The following is a 14,649-nucleotide window of genomic DNA, read 5'->3' as shown; positions in this document are numbered from 1 at the left end:
CCAGAAGTGGAAACCCCGGCCAGAGCGTCGGCAACGCTCTGGCTGGGAATTCCGCTCCAGGAGGAACCCCTGACGCCACTGTCCATATATGGATAGTGACCCCAGGGGCTCCTCCAGAAGCGGAATCACTGGCCAGAGCGTCGGCAACGCTCTGGCCGGGGATTCCGCTCCAGAATAATCCCCTGACATCACTGTCCATATAGGGACCGTGACGTGAGGGGCTCTCTCTAGGAGAGGAACCCCTGGCCAGAGCGTTGCCGGCGCTCCAGCTGTGAATTTCATCAGTGACTTCAAAGCTTAAAGTAGCGCTGTGCCCTGGGAGACTTCTTGGCTAGGATCAGTTTTTAACGGCCGTAACAAGTATTGATTCCTGAAAAACGGCTGTTAAAAACTGATCCATTAAGTTCTATGGGGGCCGTCTCACTGTGAAAACGCGCAAAAATAGGACATGTCCTATTTTTTGACAGCCAGTATACACGGCGATTTTTCACACGGGCCAGTGTTCACACAGCCGTTTTTCCCTGTTGTGTGAATGTAACCTAAGCTTGATGTTATGCAGCACTTAGGCTATATTCACACGTCAGTGAAAAAAATGGCCATTCAAAACTGATCAGCTGTCAATTCTTCATTGCGGTTTTGCATCAATGTGTACCAACATTTACATCAATTTCAAGTCCATCTGACCGTTGGTAATGACCGTTTGTCATCAGTTTTTCATGGCAGTTAAAAAATACGGATGGATTTCATTTGTCAGGATTATTTGTCCCGGCCCCCTGAAACCACAGTGCCCTTGTAGATAGTGCCGTAATGTTCCTGTATAAAGTGCCCCACTGCCCCCCCCCACTGTAGCTAGTGCCCACATAGATAGTGCCAGTGCCCACATAGTGCCAGTGCCCACATAGTGCCGGTTCCCACATAGTGCCAAATTTCCCAGTGTTGATAGTGCCACAATGCCCACATATAAAGTGGCAGTGCCCATATAGTGCCACACAGTGCCTATGTAGATAGTGCCAGTATCCCCTGTAGATAATGTCCATATAGTGCCACAGTGCCCATGTAGTTAGTGCCACACCCTCCATGTTGATAGTACCATACACCCCACCCTGTAGATAGCGCCACACATATCCCATCCTGCAGTTAGCCGCACACACAGGGGCGCAGCTAAAGGCTCATGGACCCCGTTGGAAAAGTTACTTTTGGTGCCGACACCCCCATAAAACCTGGAGTTATGGAAACAGCGTAGCTCGCTGACATTGCGGCTCGATCGCTGGACCCAGGAAAGGTAAGTATAATAATTGCTTTGCTTTTTTATGTGTTATTAATTTATTTTTTGTGTTTGTATTTTTTTACAGGTTCGGTTTTTGGATTACTTTGGATTCGATCACGACAGTTACCTTATGAGGATCCGCCACTGCATGATCCACCCGCCGCCCGTGACATTGCGCAGGCTTTAAAGTTTAGTGAGCATGGGGAACTTGGAAGGTGCGCGGCAACGAAGGCGCGCGCCTTATAGGGAACAGTGGTCACACGTAGCAGATTTTGTTGCAGAAATTTCTGCGACTGAAAATCAGTTCCATCCATCTGAATGTGGTTGTCTCTACAGCAGGTGCATGGATTTCTGCAAGTTCTATTCAGATGAATGGAACGGATTTTCGGTCGCATTAATTTCTGCAGTAAAATCGGCCACGTCTGAATTCACCCTAAAGGGCTATTTCATACAAAGTATTTTGGCGCTGTTTTTTACACGGAAACTGTGCCGGAAACAGCGCCAAAAAACGGCCAAAATCGTCTCCCATTGATTGAAAAACGCTCACGGGATAGAAAAGCGACATGCCCTTTCTTTGGGTGCTTCCGTCTCTGACCGCCCATTGACATCAATAAGAGGCAGATTTAGCATTTTTCGCGTCGGCAGTGGAAGAAAAATGTGGCAAATGTTCTGCCAGCAGGTCAAATCTGCCTCAAAACTCCTGAAGGAATTTTGAGGCAGATTTTGACCTGCTTGCGCTTTTCTGCCGTGGCTTTCGCTCTCGGCCAATGAGGACCGCAGGCAAAAAATGCAGCAAAAAAACGCAGCGAAAAACGCTTCTCCTAACTCCCATTAATTCAATGGGAGGTCGGAGGCGGAACCGCGTCAAGAAAAGACATGCCGCTTTTTTTTCCCCCACAAGAGACTAAAAGCCTTTTTTTGGCATTGATTGCGGACATGGCTTCAGCGCCAAAAAGACAACGGCCGTCACACAGACCTATGTAATTCAATGGGGCCCTTCACACGGCCGTTGTTTTTTGCGCTTTACGCATCCCTCCATAGACTCTAGTGTACATCACGGATGCAACTAGGACGTGAAAAACTGCAGTACGATGATTGCAACGCTCGTGTGAATCTAGCCTAACTGAAGTGGAGTCTAAGGGTATGTTCACACGTGCACGTCCGTTACGGCTGAAATTACGGAGCTGTTTTCAGGCGAAAACAGCTCCTGAATTTCAGACGTAATGGCATGTGCAGGCGTTTTTCGCAGCGTCCGTAATGGACGTAATTGGAGCTGTTTTTCTATGGAGTCAATGGAAAACTGCTCCAATTACGTCCCAAGAAGTGACATGCACTACTTTGACGCGGGCATCTTTTTTACGCGCCGTCTTTTGACAGCGGCGCGTAAAAAAAATGACCGTCTGCACAGTACACCGTAAAACCCATTCAAATGAATGGGCAGATGTTTGCCGACGCTTTCAAGCAGTATTTTTGGCCGTAATTCCAGGTGTAAAACGCCTGAATTACGTCCGTAAATAGTGCGTGTGAACATAGCCTAACTGCTATCATGTCTTTTATACACAGCACACATAGAAGAGAACATCCTGCTCCCCATCTCTCTGTAGCACACCCTCAGTAACAGCAGCAACGTGGAGGAAATCATACAGCAGTAATGAGAAGTGTAGCTTAGAAACCAGTACTGGATGGAGTAAATCTTACCAGCAGCCTGTGTCTCCTCTCTCTCCTTCTGCTTCCCCCTCTCCTCTTCATATACTTCTATGGGCATCGGGTGTGTGTATCTCTCTCTAACTGCTTCCCCCTCTCCATAGACTTCTATGGGAAGTGTGTCTGTGTCTCTCTCCCTCCTCTCCATAGACTTCTATAGGCAGCGTTTCTGTGTCTCTTTCTCCCTGCATCCTCCTCCTGCTGCCCCTCCCCTCTTCATAGACTTGTATAGGCAGGCAGATTTAGCATTTTTCGCGTCGGCAGTGGAAGAAAAATGTGGCAAATGTTCTGCCAGCAGGTCAAATCTGCCTCAAAACTCCTGAAGGAATTTTGAGGCAGATTTTGACCTGCTTGCGCTTTTCTGCCGTGGCTTTCGCTCTCGGCCAATGAGGACCGCAGGCAAAAAATGCAGCAAAAAAACGCAGCGAAAAACGCTTCTCCTAACTCCCATTAATTCAATGGGAGGTCGGAGGCGGAACCGCGTCAAGAAAAGACATGCCGCTTTTTTTTCCCCCACAAGAGACTAAAAGCCTTTTTTTGGCATTGATTGCGGACATGGCTTCAGCGCCAAAAAGACAACGGCCGTCACACAGACCTATGTAATTCAATGGGGCCCTTCACACGGCCGTTGTTTTTTGCGCTTTACGCATCCCTCCATAGACTCTAGTGTACATCACGGATGCAACTAGGACGTGAAAAACTGCAGTACGATGATTGCAACGCTCGTGTGAATCTAGCCTAACTGAAGTGGAGTCTAAGGGTATGTTCACACGTGCACGTCCGTTACGGCTGAAATTACGGAGCTGTTTTCAGGCGAAAACAGCTCCTGAATTTCAGACGTAATGGCATGTGCAGGCGTTTTTCGCAGCGTCCGTAATGGACGTAATTGGAGCTGTTTTTCTATGGAGTCAATGGAAAACTGCTCCAATTACGTCCCAAGAAGTGACATGCACTACTTTGACGCGGGCATCTTTTTTACGCGCCGTCTTTTGACAGCGGCGCGTAAAAAAAATGACCGTCTGCACAGTACACCGTAAAACCCATTCAAATGAATGGGCAGATGTTTGCCGACGCTTTCAAGCAGTATTTTTGGCCGTAATTCCAGGTGTAAAACGCCTGAATTACGTCCGTAAATAGTGCGTGTGAACATAGCCTAACTGCTATCATGTCTTTTATACACAGCACACATAGAAGAGAACATCCTGCTCCCCATCTCTCTGTAGCACACCCTCAGTAACAGCAGCAACGTGGAGGAAATCATACAGCAGTAATGAGAAGTGTAGCTTAGAAACCAGTACTGGATGGAGTAAATCTTACCAGCAGCCTGTGTCTCCTCTCTCTCCTTCTGCTTCCCCCTCTCCTCTTCATATACTTCTATGGGCATCGGGTGTGTGTATCTCTCCATAGACTTCTATGGGAAGTGTGTCTGTGTCTCTCTCCCTCCTCTCCATAGACTTCTATAGGCAGCGTTTCTGTGTCTCTTTCTCCCTGCATCCTCCTCCTGCTGCCCCTCCCCTCTTCATAGACTTGTATAGGCAGGCAGTGAAGAGACACACCCCCACTTCCTGACGTCCGTATCCTCTGCTATCTAACTAGGGACGGATTTTGCTTGACAACAGGGGGTGGACAGCAAATTACAGGAAGGGAGACGCCTAGTGGCAGTAACTTCACACAGATTTGCATGCACAAAACGACTAAATTTTAACAGTAAGTAGATTACAAAGTTGATCTACATCAGGCATACTATTAGATTAGAATAAGTTGTTTAAAAAAGTTAATGTCCATTTAAGGACTAAATGAAGGGTCCTTTTACACGGGGCAATTATCAGGCAAACGAGAGTTCACAGAACCCTCGTTGCTGTTCATTAACTGTCAAAACAGATAAAAACAAGGACATTTATACAAAAACACCGAAAAAGGCCATACTTACAAATGGACACAGCCAGGTCAGAAACGCTGATGAAGGCGAGTGAGCAGGTGCTTTAAATAATAATAGCCACTCCCACTAGTCTTGAGGGGAGTGGTATGTGGTGCATGGGATGTGTAGTAAGAAATAATAAATGAATAGTGTATGTGTAAGTGTAATAATGTAAGTGAAATATAGGGGGCAGTAATGAGTAAAGTGCCTAAAAAATAAATGAATAATGGGATGCAAGTGTGTGAAACATGGAGGGATAGTGTGTAAGTCATGAGGCGCAATGTGTGTAGCCAGGTAGAAGCCTATTTGTGATGCCTTAATAATTCATAGAGCGGGCTACCCTGCTTGCTAGGCCAAACAATAACACACCATGCTCCCCCAGCATCAAAGACCCGGCTGTGTCCAAAAGAAGCGAATATAAGTAATAATGAAAAATACCTGGGGTATTAGTGATCATTTTGGCCAAAAGGACGCAAGCTCGCAATCCACGACAAGGATCCCCAGACTTGCGAGTCCCTAACTCCCTAACTGGAGCGAACTCGCCTTCATCAGCGTTTCTGACCTGGCTGTGTCCATTTGTAAGTATGGCCTTTTTCTGTGTTTTTGTATAAATGTCCTTGTTTTTATCTGTTTTGTCTGTACATCAGGAGCTTTTCGCTCCAGTTAGGGAGTTAGGGACTCGCAAGTCTGGGGATCCTTGTCGTGGATTGCGAGCTTGCGTCCTTTTGGCCAAAATGATCACTAATACCCCAGGTATTTTTCATTATTACTTATATTCGCTTCTTTTGGACACAGCCGGGTCTTTGATGCTGGGGGAGCATGGTGTGTTGTTGTTTGGCCTAGCAAGCAGGGTAGCCCGCTCTATGAATTATTAAGGCGTCACAAATAGGCTTCTACCTGGCTACACACATTGCGCCTCATGACTTACACACTATCCCTCCATGTTTCACACACTTGCATCCCATTATTCATTTATTTTTTAGGCACTTTACTCATTACTGCCCCCTATATTTCACTTACATTATTACACTTGCACACACACTATTCATTTATTATTTCTTACTACACATCCCATGCACCACATACCACTCCCCTCAAGACTAGTGGGAGTGGCTATTATTATTTAAAGCACCTGCTCACTCGCCTTCATCAGCGTTTCTGACCTGGCTGTGTCCATTTGTAAGTATGGCCTTTTTCGGTGTTTTTGATCATTAACTGTGTAAACAGGGCAACGATCAGCCGATGCACAAGCAAACGCTGGTTCATCGGCCGATCATACCGTTTTGGTAGCCTAAATTATCCTTGTTGGCAGAACATCTCCCTGTGTAAACAGGGAGGCGTGCTGCCGACATGATAGAAATGTATGGGGACGAGTTGTCTCGTTGATCGGCGCTCATTGTTACAGCCAAAACGGGAAGTGTAATAAGACCTTTAGTCCTTAAAGGGTAACTAAACTTTCAGAAAACTTCTGATATGTTATAGTGACATGTTAGAAGTTTTGATTGGCGGGGGTCCGAGAATTGGTTTTTCTCGGAAACAGTTGGTTTACGGGCTCAAGAGAAAGTCTGAGCCCATACACTACCCGCTCAGCTTTCCGAGAAAAGCCGATCAGAAACGAAGCGCTCATCGCTCACCGGAGTGCTTCTGCCGATTCGTTTTAGTGATTGGTAGGGGTCTCAGTGCTCGGACCCCCACCGATCAAAACTTCAGACATGTCACTATGATATGTCAGAAGTTTTCTCAAAAGTTTAGTTACCCTTTAAAGGGTTAAACAATGCTTCTTTTTGCTATATTTATGGATTATATAGATTAATAGATAGAATCCTAACGAGTTAATCAAAACAATTAGCGTGGCATTCCTGTTTTATGTAAACAGTTTATTCATTGTATAATAAAAAGTTCCGCAACTTTATAACATACTATAATTCAATTTCTCAAAATTTTCAAGATCTCTATTTTCTTTCAGTAGGGGTATATTCAAATGGTGTGATCAAATCCTGGTTTATTAGTGCAAAGTCACGGCATAATGCCAGGGGTTTGACAAACCATCCCAAAAACCTCTGCGTTTTCACAAGGTTTTGTGATAATCGAGGTAATTAACTGTGATTTGACCACGCTGTCTAAATGAACCCTTAGGCTAGATGCACATGTAGCGGAATTGCTGCGGATTTTCCTTCCAGATTTGCTTGCGGAAAATCTGCAGTGGAATACATTACCAGACATGTAGATGAGATTTGAAGAAATCTCATCTACATGCTACAGAAATATTCCGCTCGAAAATTGCCCTGCGGTACATCTTTTAAAATCTGTAACATGTAAATTTCTCTAAATCGCATACCTTTTTATCATACAATCATATGCTTGCGGTTTGTGAATCCGGCATTATGTTTTTTTTGTCCCTTCCTCTGGATCTATAGGAGAAACATACTATGGGGACAGCTCCACTCTATTATTAACCCAAATGGCAAAACAATTATTGTGTCGTTTTGGCTAATAATAACTATGTAATGATACTCTTTATTTATGTAAAACAGAAAAACCTCTTCACATGTAAGTTTTCTTCCTAATTATCTATTAACTGGTTCAGGACAGCCTACTGTATATATGCGGCGGATAGTCCAGGTCCCTAAAACCAACGCCATAGTATATTTACGGTTCATGTCTGATTTCCGGTAATTTTCCGTCTTCTTTGGTTTCACATACACAGCACTGAAACTATAAGGGTCAGTTCACACATTGCGTAAATACTGCAGATTTTCCCCAACGGAAATCGTTGCGGAAAATTCACAGCAAACACAGTAGCAGTAGAGTGGAGGAGATAAAACAAATCTCATCCACACGCTGCGTAAATACTCAGCAGAAAAAACGCTTAGAAACTGACCTGCGGTGCGGAATTTTATTCGGCAGCATGTCAATTGTATTTGTGTAAACGCTGCTTATTTGTTGAGGGTTTTCCCCATTGAATTCAATGGGAAAGCAAATCCAGCAACAAATAGCAGTTGTTACGTTTTTTTTGTGGTAGATTCACAGCGATTCCGCCGCAAAAAACTCAGGGTAAAAAGACCCCTCATACTTACCCAGAAGTCTGGGCTCCTCCCTCCAGTGCGGCCTCCTGGGATGACGTTTCATCCCATGTGACCGCTCAGCCAATCACAGGCTGTAGCGGTGGTCACATTGGATGAAACATCATCCCAAGAGGCCGGCCTGGATGACATCAGAGTTTTTCTCAGTGGACATTCCGGGCGGTGTGGTTTTTCACCTGGAATTTACTGCGGCGCAGAGGGCGGACATGCTGCGTGCTTTTACGCAGCGTATCCGTCCCGTGTGAACCCGGCCTAAATCTAAAAAATCGAAGATAGCAAAAGGGATGTGTATAAAAATGTAACTGATAACACCATTTAAAGGGGTTATGTGGGGACCGAAAAGTATTAGCAATGTAGCACCTGCAGTATGTGAGCACTCTCGCTAATATACATTCCGGTCCCCCCGGCGCGCTGATTATGATATTTTAATAGATTTTTATAACGCTGGCGGGGGACCGGAAGTCCAGTTGCGCAGTCTTCCTTCGTGACGACACGACTCTTTGTCATGTGACCGGCCGCGCTGTACTCTATGTAATTGCTGTACTACTGCTTGTAAAAATCTATTAAAATCTCATAATCAGCGTGACCTGAATGTACATTAGCAGTGTGCTCACATACTACAGTGGAGATACACTGATAATACTTTTTGGTCCCCACTTAAATGATTTCCTATAGCGCTGACATACTCCGCAGCACTGTACACAGAATATACCCATTTACATTAGTCCTTGTATCGCTACATTCCTAGGACACACGAAGGCACAAGGAGACCAAACTAACTATATGCAGTTTGTATAGAATTTCTTTACCATAAAGTTTACAAGTTACCCAAAAGTTACAAACACCTTTCATAGGCTAGCCATGCAGCTATGTGAGGAGCAGCCGGATGAGGGGCATCACCGTGAGGAGGGGGAGGTACACATCTAGTGACAGCGCCCAGTGAGTGGGGGAAATACACATCTCTAGTGACAGCTCTCACTCACATGCAAAAATAACTCCGGCGTCGTCTTACTAGACTCCCCCCCTCCCCCACGACTCAAAAAAACTACATCTCCCATGTCACAATGCGCAGCGAGTTCGCATTCTGTCCAATCATAAGTTTTGCTTCAACCAATGCCATGCCCCGGCTCGTATCACGTGACGGTTGATTGGGCTGTTCTACTTTGGAGAGGTGAGTGGCGGTCTCAGAACTTCCTGTCAGGCTCAGCGGCCCTGGAGGCGGATCTGACCCGCACAGGTGAGCACAACAGTCCGCGGCTGAGGCCGGAGTTATGACCAGGGTGTCTTTTGGGTATGAATATATCAAATATGGCATACTACCCGCTTGTTGTACCCGGCTGGGCCCCTTGCTTAGTTGTGGAGAGCAGGCGGGGCAGTGAGGAGTGCCTGGCTGTCAGTGCGAGATTGTTGTCTTCTTATTGCCGTATATGTATGATATTGGAAGGCAGTGAGCGGCAGTAGAGGCGCAGGTGTTATTTATGGCCTGTCCCGGCACCCGTCCTTATCTGGAGCGATGAGCAGAGTAGTAATGGAGCTTGTCATAGTCCTCCGCGCAGGACTGTGATTATAATGTAGTGCTGACTGTGTGGAGGTGATTACTGGTGTAGATGTAGGACAGCCTGTATTCTGCTGATGAACGTGCAGGGTAGCAGCAGGGCATTATCTGAATGTTTCCTCCGCAATGGTGATCACATAAAGGGAATTGTTCCTTCTATAGTTTTGGTACTTGGAAAATGCATTTATATTGGTAAATAGGATCTGTCACCAGGACTGACCTTCTAATAGAGGCTCTGAGAAATGCAGCTGCGGATATGAAATGTGCCCCTGTATCTGCTGCTAGTGTGATGGACTATCCATGCTTCCCCTTACAAAAGCTGGCCATACACATAAGAGAATTCGTCCGATTTTCACTTCAAAATTATACGCAAACGCTCCTTCATTGGCTGATCCACTCTCTTACGCGGTTAATAAAAAGGTCGCTAGTTGGCAGCACAACTCCCTGTGTAAACAGCGAGATGTTCTGCCGATATAATGGAAATGAATTGGAGCGAACGCTCATAGTAACGATCGCTTGTCCCCGTACATAACTGATCATCGCTACTTGTGAAAGGAGCAAACGAGTGCCGATCAACAAGCTTTCTCGTTGATCGGCACTCGTTTTTATGGCCCTAAGCTGTAGTGACAGATCACAGCTCTACACTAATAAAGCTGAATTAAGAAGCAGCAAGAAATGAGGTAAATGTATAGCCGGTAAGGATCACCTATAGGTACTGACATAAGGCTGTGTTCACACGGGGTGAATACGCTGCGTAAAAGCATGCAGCGTATTCGCCCTGCGCGCCGCAGGGAATTCCCGGCGAAAAAGCGCTCCAAACTGTAGTGCAGTTTTTCGGCCAAATATGTCCGCTGCGGTAAACTGCTCCTGGGATGACATTTCATCCCAGGAAACCGCTGCACCCTGTGATTGATAGTGACACGGGATGAAGCGTCACCCCAGGAGGCTGGCATGGAGGAAGAAACACGGATTCCTAGGTAAGTATAGTGGGGTTTTTTTGTGTAGCAGATTTGCGGCGAACCTGCTGCAAAAAAACGCAACAACTTCTATTTGTTGCAGGGAAATGGGAAAAATGTGCAGTAAATACAATTGACATGCTGCAGAATAATCCGCACTGCAGGTCCCTTTTCTGAGCGTTTTTTCCGCAGCGTGTGGATGAGATTTGTTCAATCTCATCCACTTTGCTTCTACTGTATTCTGCTGCGTTCTTTCCGCTACGTGTGGACGAGCCCGAACTAAGCTCAGTACTGGACAGTCCTTTTAATAATCTTAAGTTCAGTGGATGTGGTGCCTATCAGCCAAGAGGATGCTAAATTAATATATCATTTAGATCTGCCACCCACATCTGCTTGATGGGAGTCTGACTAGGAACAACCTAGAAATAAAGGGGCTGTGACGTTAAATAATAAGTTGGCCGTACACATGCGATAGTTGTCGGACTAAATCAGCAGGTTCGGCTGATTAATTTGTGTGGCCGGCTTTAATAATGGGAAAACCTCTTGAAAGACTTTTACACCTCTTGCACACGACTGAGTTCGGGCCGTGAAAAAGGGTCCGAGTGTTGGCTGAATCTCCCGGCCCGACCACGGTACAGGTGAGCGGCAATCCTGGCATCAGACATTTTATAATACTAGGGTTCCCCGCCTTACCACGGAACTGCTGTTCTGAACAAAATGATACAGATATTGTTGTTGAAATTTCTGTAACTGATAATCCGTTCCATTTATCTGAATGGGGTTGTTTCTTAAGAAGCACAAGATCTGCAGCGAAATTTGGTACCCACAAACGTAGTGCACTTCTGCAGTTGTTACAATTGCAGATTTTGCGGCGGATTTCACCTTTTTAGATTTAAAGAACAGAATGATAATGTTGCAGATTTGAAAAATGGCAGCATGCTCCGACTTCCATGCGGAAAATGTTCAGCAGCACGTGGAGGAGATTTTTATAAGCCTCATCCACTTGCCTGCAATGGTCCTCAGCTGCAGATTTTTCACCCGCAAATCCAGACAACCAATCCGCTACGTGTGCCATTTTAGGACTTTTGTTTGAGGTTGACCAGGACTGACCGCAGAAGAAATAGACCCCCCCCCCCCCGTATAATTCTTCTGTTGTCAGTCCTGGTCGTCCTCAAACAAAAATCCCAAAATGGGATTGATGGCGACTGCTTCAAGTTTCTAAACAGGTTACCAACTTTAGACTCTTGTAAATAAATGCGGTTTTGCTACAATCCTAATCATGTGGACTTATTTCTATCTTCTTTTTTTGTGCTAAAAATGGAATTGAGTCTCGACAGTGAAAAGTGGTCAAGGGCTTGGGCACGGTCTCTGGACGGTGGTACAGAGTCCCTACAGGTCTGTATTACGGCACCATAGGCACTCAGCGTGCCTCCATAGCAATCATTGCTCCTAATGGAGATTACCTCTGTGATGATGCAATGGAGGCACATGTAGGTACTGTGAGGGCTCAAAGAACTTCATGGGCTATGTGTTCCAGATCTGCCATGTTGCCATATTCCAAGTCTTATAAACCTGCTGCATATACAGACTTCAGAGGACACCGCTGGTCTATAGGGGATTAGTGCATTCGAGTCTGAGCATTTTCTGTGCTGAAATAAGTATTGGTAATGTCAGCGTATCGGAGATCCCCCTAAATGTAATCCCAGTCACAAAGTTTAGCATATTCATAAACTTGCTATTTAGATTCAGACCGGTTTCGGGCGACCATATTACTGCTCTGTGCAGGAGGCGCATATTTAGAGCCAAAGTCGGGATCGGATCACACCCTGTGAGATCAAGAAAGCCTTTCCTGATCTGAGGACAGCATCCGATCCTGTCCTTGACTCTAAGGGCATGTTCACACGGCTTAGCAAAATACGTCTGAAAATACGGAGCTGTTTTCAAGCGAAAACAGTTCCTGATTTTTCAGAAGTTTTTGTAGCAACTCGTGTTTTTCGCAGCGTATTTTACGGACGTTATTGGAGCTGTTTTTCAATGGAGTCAATGAAAAACTGTTCCAAAAACGTCCCAAGAAGTGACATGCACTTCTTTTTACGCGCCGTATTTTGACAGTGACGCGTAAAATAACACCTCGTGGGAACAGAACATCGTAAACCCATTGAAAGCAATGGGCAGATGTTTGTAGGCGTAATGGAGCCATTTTTCAGGCGTAATTCGAGGAGTAAAACGCCCGAATTACGCGTGAAAACAGTGCGTCTGGACATAACCTTAATATACGGCTCCGCCATAATATGCTTATGGGAAACCAGCCGTAGTCATGTGTTTCCTTCCTCAGGTCCAGTTCACGCATTTTGATGCAGTTTACTGAAGACGAAATAGATTTTAAAAAAATAGGTGACTCGTAAATCTTACAATTCTACTTCTCCCTCCTTTATGCTTCACTAATGCTTTTGGCAAATTAAAAAATTGTGCATAAAAAGCTGCTCCAAAATTGTAAAATATGAACTGGGCCTCAGTCAAGTGCCTCCTTCCCAATCACTTCTTAGACCATGTTCACATGATGGATTCCGCATGAAAACCTTGAACAAATGACATCCCATTGACTTTAAGGCTGGGTTCACACGAGCATGTTACGTCCGTAATGGACGGAAAGTATTTCGGCCGCTAATCCCGGACTGAATACACTGCAGCGAGCCGGGCTCCTAGCATCATAGTTATGTATGATGCTAGGAGTCCCTGCCTCTCCATGGAACTACTGTCCCGTACTGTAATCGTGTTTTCAGTACGGGACAGTTGTCCTGCAGCGAGGCAGGGACTCCTAGCATCGTACATAACTATAATACTAGGAGCCCGGCTCGCTGCAGTGTGTTCGGTCCGGGATTAGCGGCCGAAATACTTTCCGTCCATTACGGACGTAACATTCTCGTGTGAGTCCAGCCTAACGGGAAACCGCCCAGTTGCTTATACAGTACAGAATAAAAAAATGTGTTGTGGTTAAAAAGACATGTCACTTCTTTTACGCGGTTACCGTATGAAAACAGTCAGGTAGCCACACGAAGATTAGCTCCATTGAATGGGGCTAATCTGCGTGCGGATCTGCATTAAATAAAACTGCAAATCCATTACCGAAATCCGAGGGTCCGCTTTAGATTTCTGCTGTGGATTCTCTTGCAAATTCATGTCTGATTTTTTTTTATTTATTTTTTTCCTCTTGAAAAATCCGTTGTGTGAACATAGCCTGACCGTGTTTTAACCGGCCTGCATATTTGCTGTGTGGGAACTTGGCACTTATGTTGGTTGCACCCAAACCCTTTCACAGTAAAGTGAAAATCCAATGTAAGATATTTTTAAAATTGCAGTAATTCCCTTATATAATACTTTTACCCAGGGCTGGACAAATCCCAGGATCCAAAGCACCTAGAAAATGACTTTTTGGGTTGCTTTCCAGGGGTGTTATGTTTTGTAGCTATCGGGCAGCGAGAAGCCCAGACTCTCTGTAAAGTATGTGAATCCCTCTATTACAACACAAAGGCCACATGCACAAAATGCCAATTTCGCTCAGATTTGCCCTGCAAATTCTTCTGCGGAAAATCCGCAGCGTATCACAGTACCAGCAAAGTAACTTCGATTCCAAGTAATCTCTGATCTCCACCTTGTGGGATTTGTCCGCACATGAATCGACCTGTGGTGTGGATTTTAAAATCTGCAGCGTGTAAGTTTATCTTGCGTTTCCGTCTCGAAATTGCATGAAAAATTTATAAAATAACGCACCGAAATCCGCAGCATAAAACCTGCGCCTGTTACTGCATGAAAATGTAAGATCCGCATCTAAAAAGCTTAAAACCAAATTGCAATATTAAGAGCGGAATTTACCTGCGGAATTGTCTGCGTTTTATCTGTGATTTTGATGTGGAGATTAAAGAGGCTCTGTCACCACATTATAAGTGCCCTATCTCCTATATAAGGAGATCGGCGCTGTAATGTAGGTGACAACAGTGCTTTTTATTTAGAAAAACGATCTATTTTAAACCACTTTATGAGCGATTTTTTGCTTTATGCTAATGAGTTTCTTAATGCCCAAGTGGGCGTGTTTTACTTTAGACCAAGTGGGCGTTGTACAGAGGAGTGTATGACGCTGACCAATCAGTGACCAATCAGCGTCATGC

The 14,649-nt window shown here is 45.1% G+C and overlaps 1 protein-coding gene across 2 annotated transcripts in view; it reads left to right on the top strand.

The window, feature by feature from the left end:
• The first annotated feature begins 9,103 nt into the window (after positions 1 to 9,103).
• The window catches only part of MTM1 (myotubularin 1), a 71,238-nt gene continuing 65,692 nt past the window's right edge, over positions 9,104 to 14,649 (top strand). The window contains exon 1 of one of the 2 annotated variants that reach the window (XM_075835877.1): positions 9,104 to 9,209. The gene's annotated coding sequence lies outside the window, so the exon portion shown is untranslated. Of the gene's footprint in view, positions 9,210 to 11,827; positions 11,879 to 14,649 lie in introns of those variants that run through there. The other variant, XM_075835878.1, reaches the window with a different exon arrangement.

Source organism: Rhinoderma darwinii, chromosome 8 (genome assembly GCF_050947455.1).
Source record: "Rhinoderma darwinii isolate aRhiDar2 chromosome 8, aRhiDar2.hap1, whole genome shotgun sequence".
Lineage (NCBI taxonomy): Eukaryota > Metazoa > Chordata > Amphibia > Anura > Rhinodermatidae > Rhinoderma > Rhinoderma darwinii.
The sequence above is the reverse complement of the archived record's forward strand: the minus strand, read 5'-3'. Positions and strand labels throughout refer to the sequence as shown.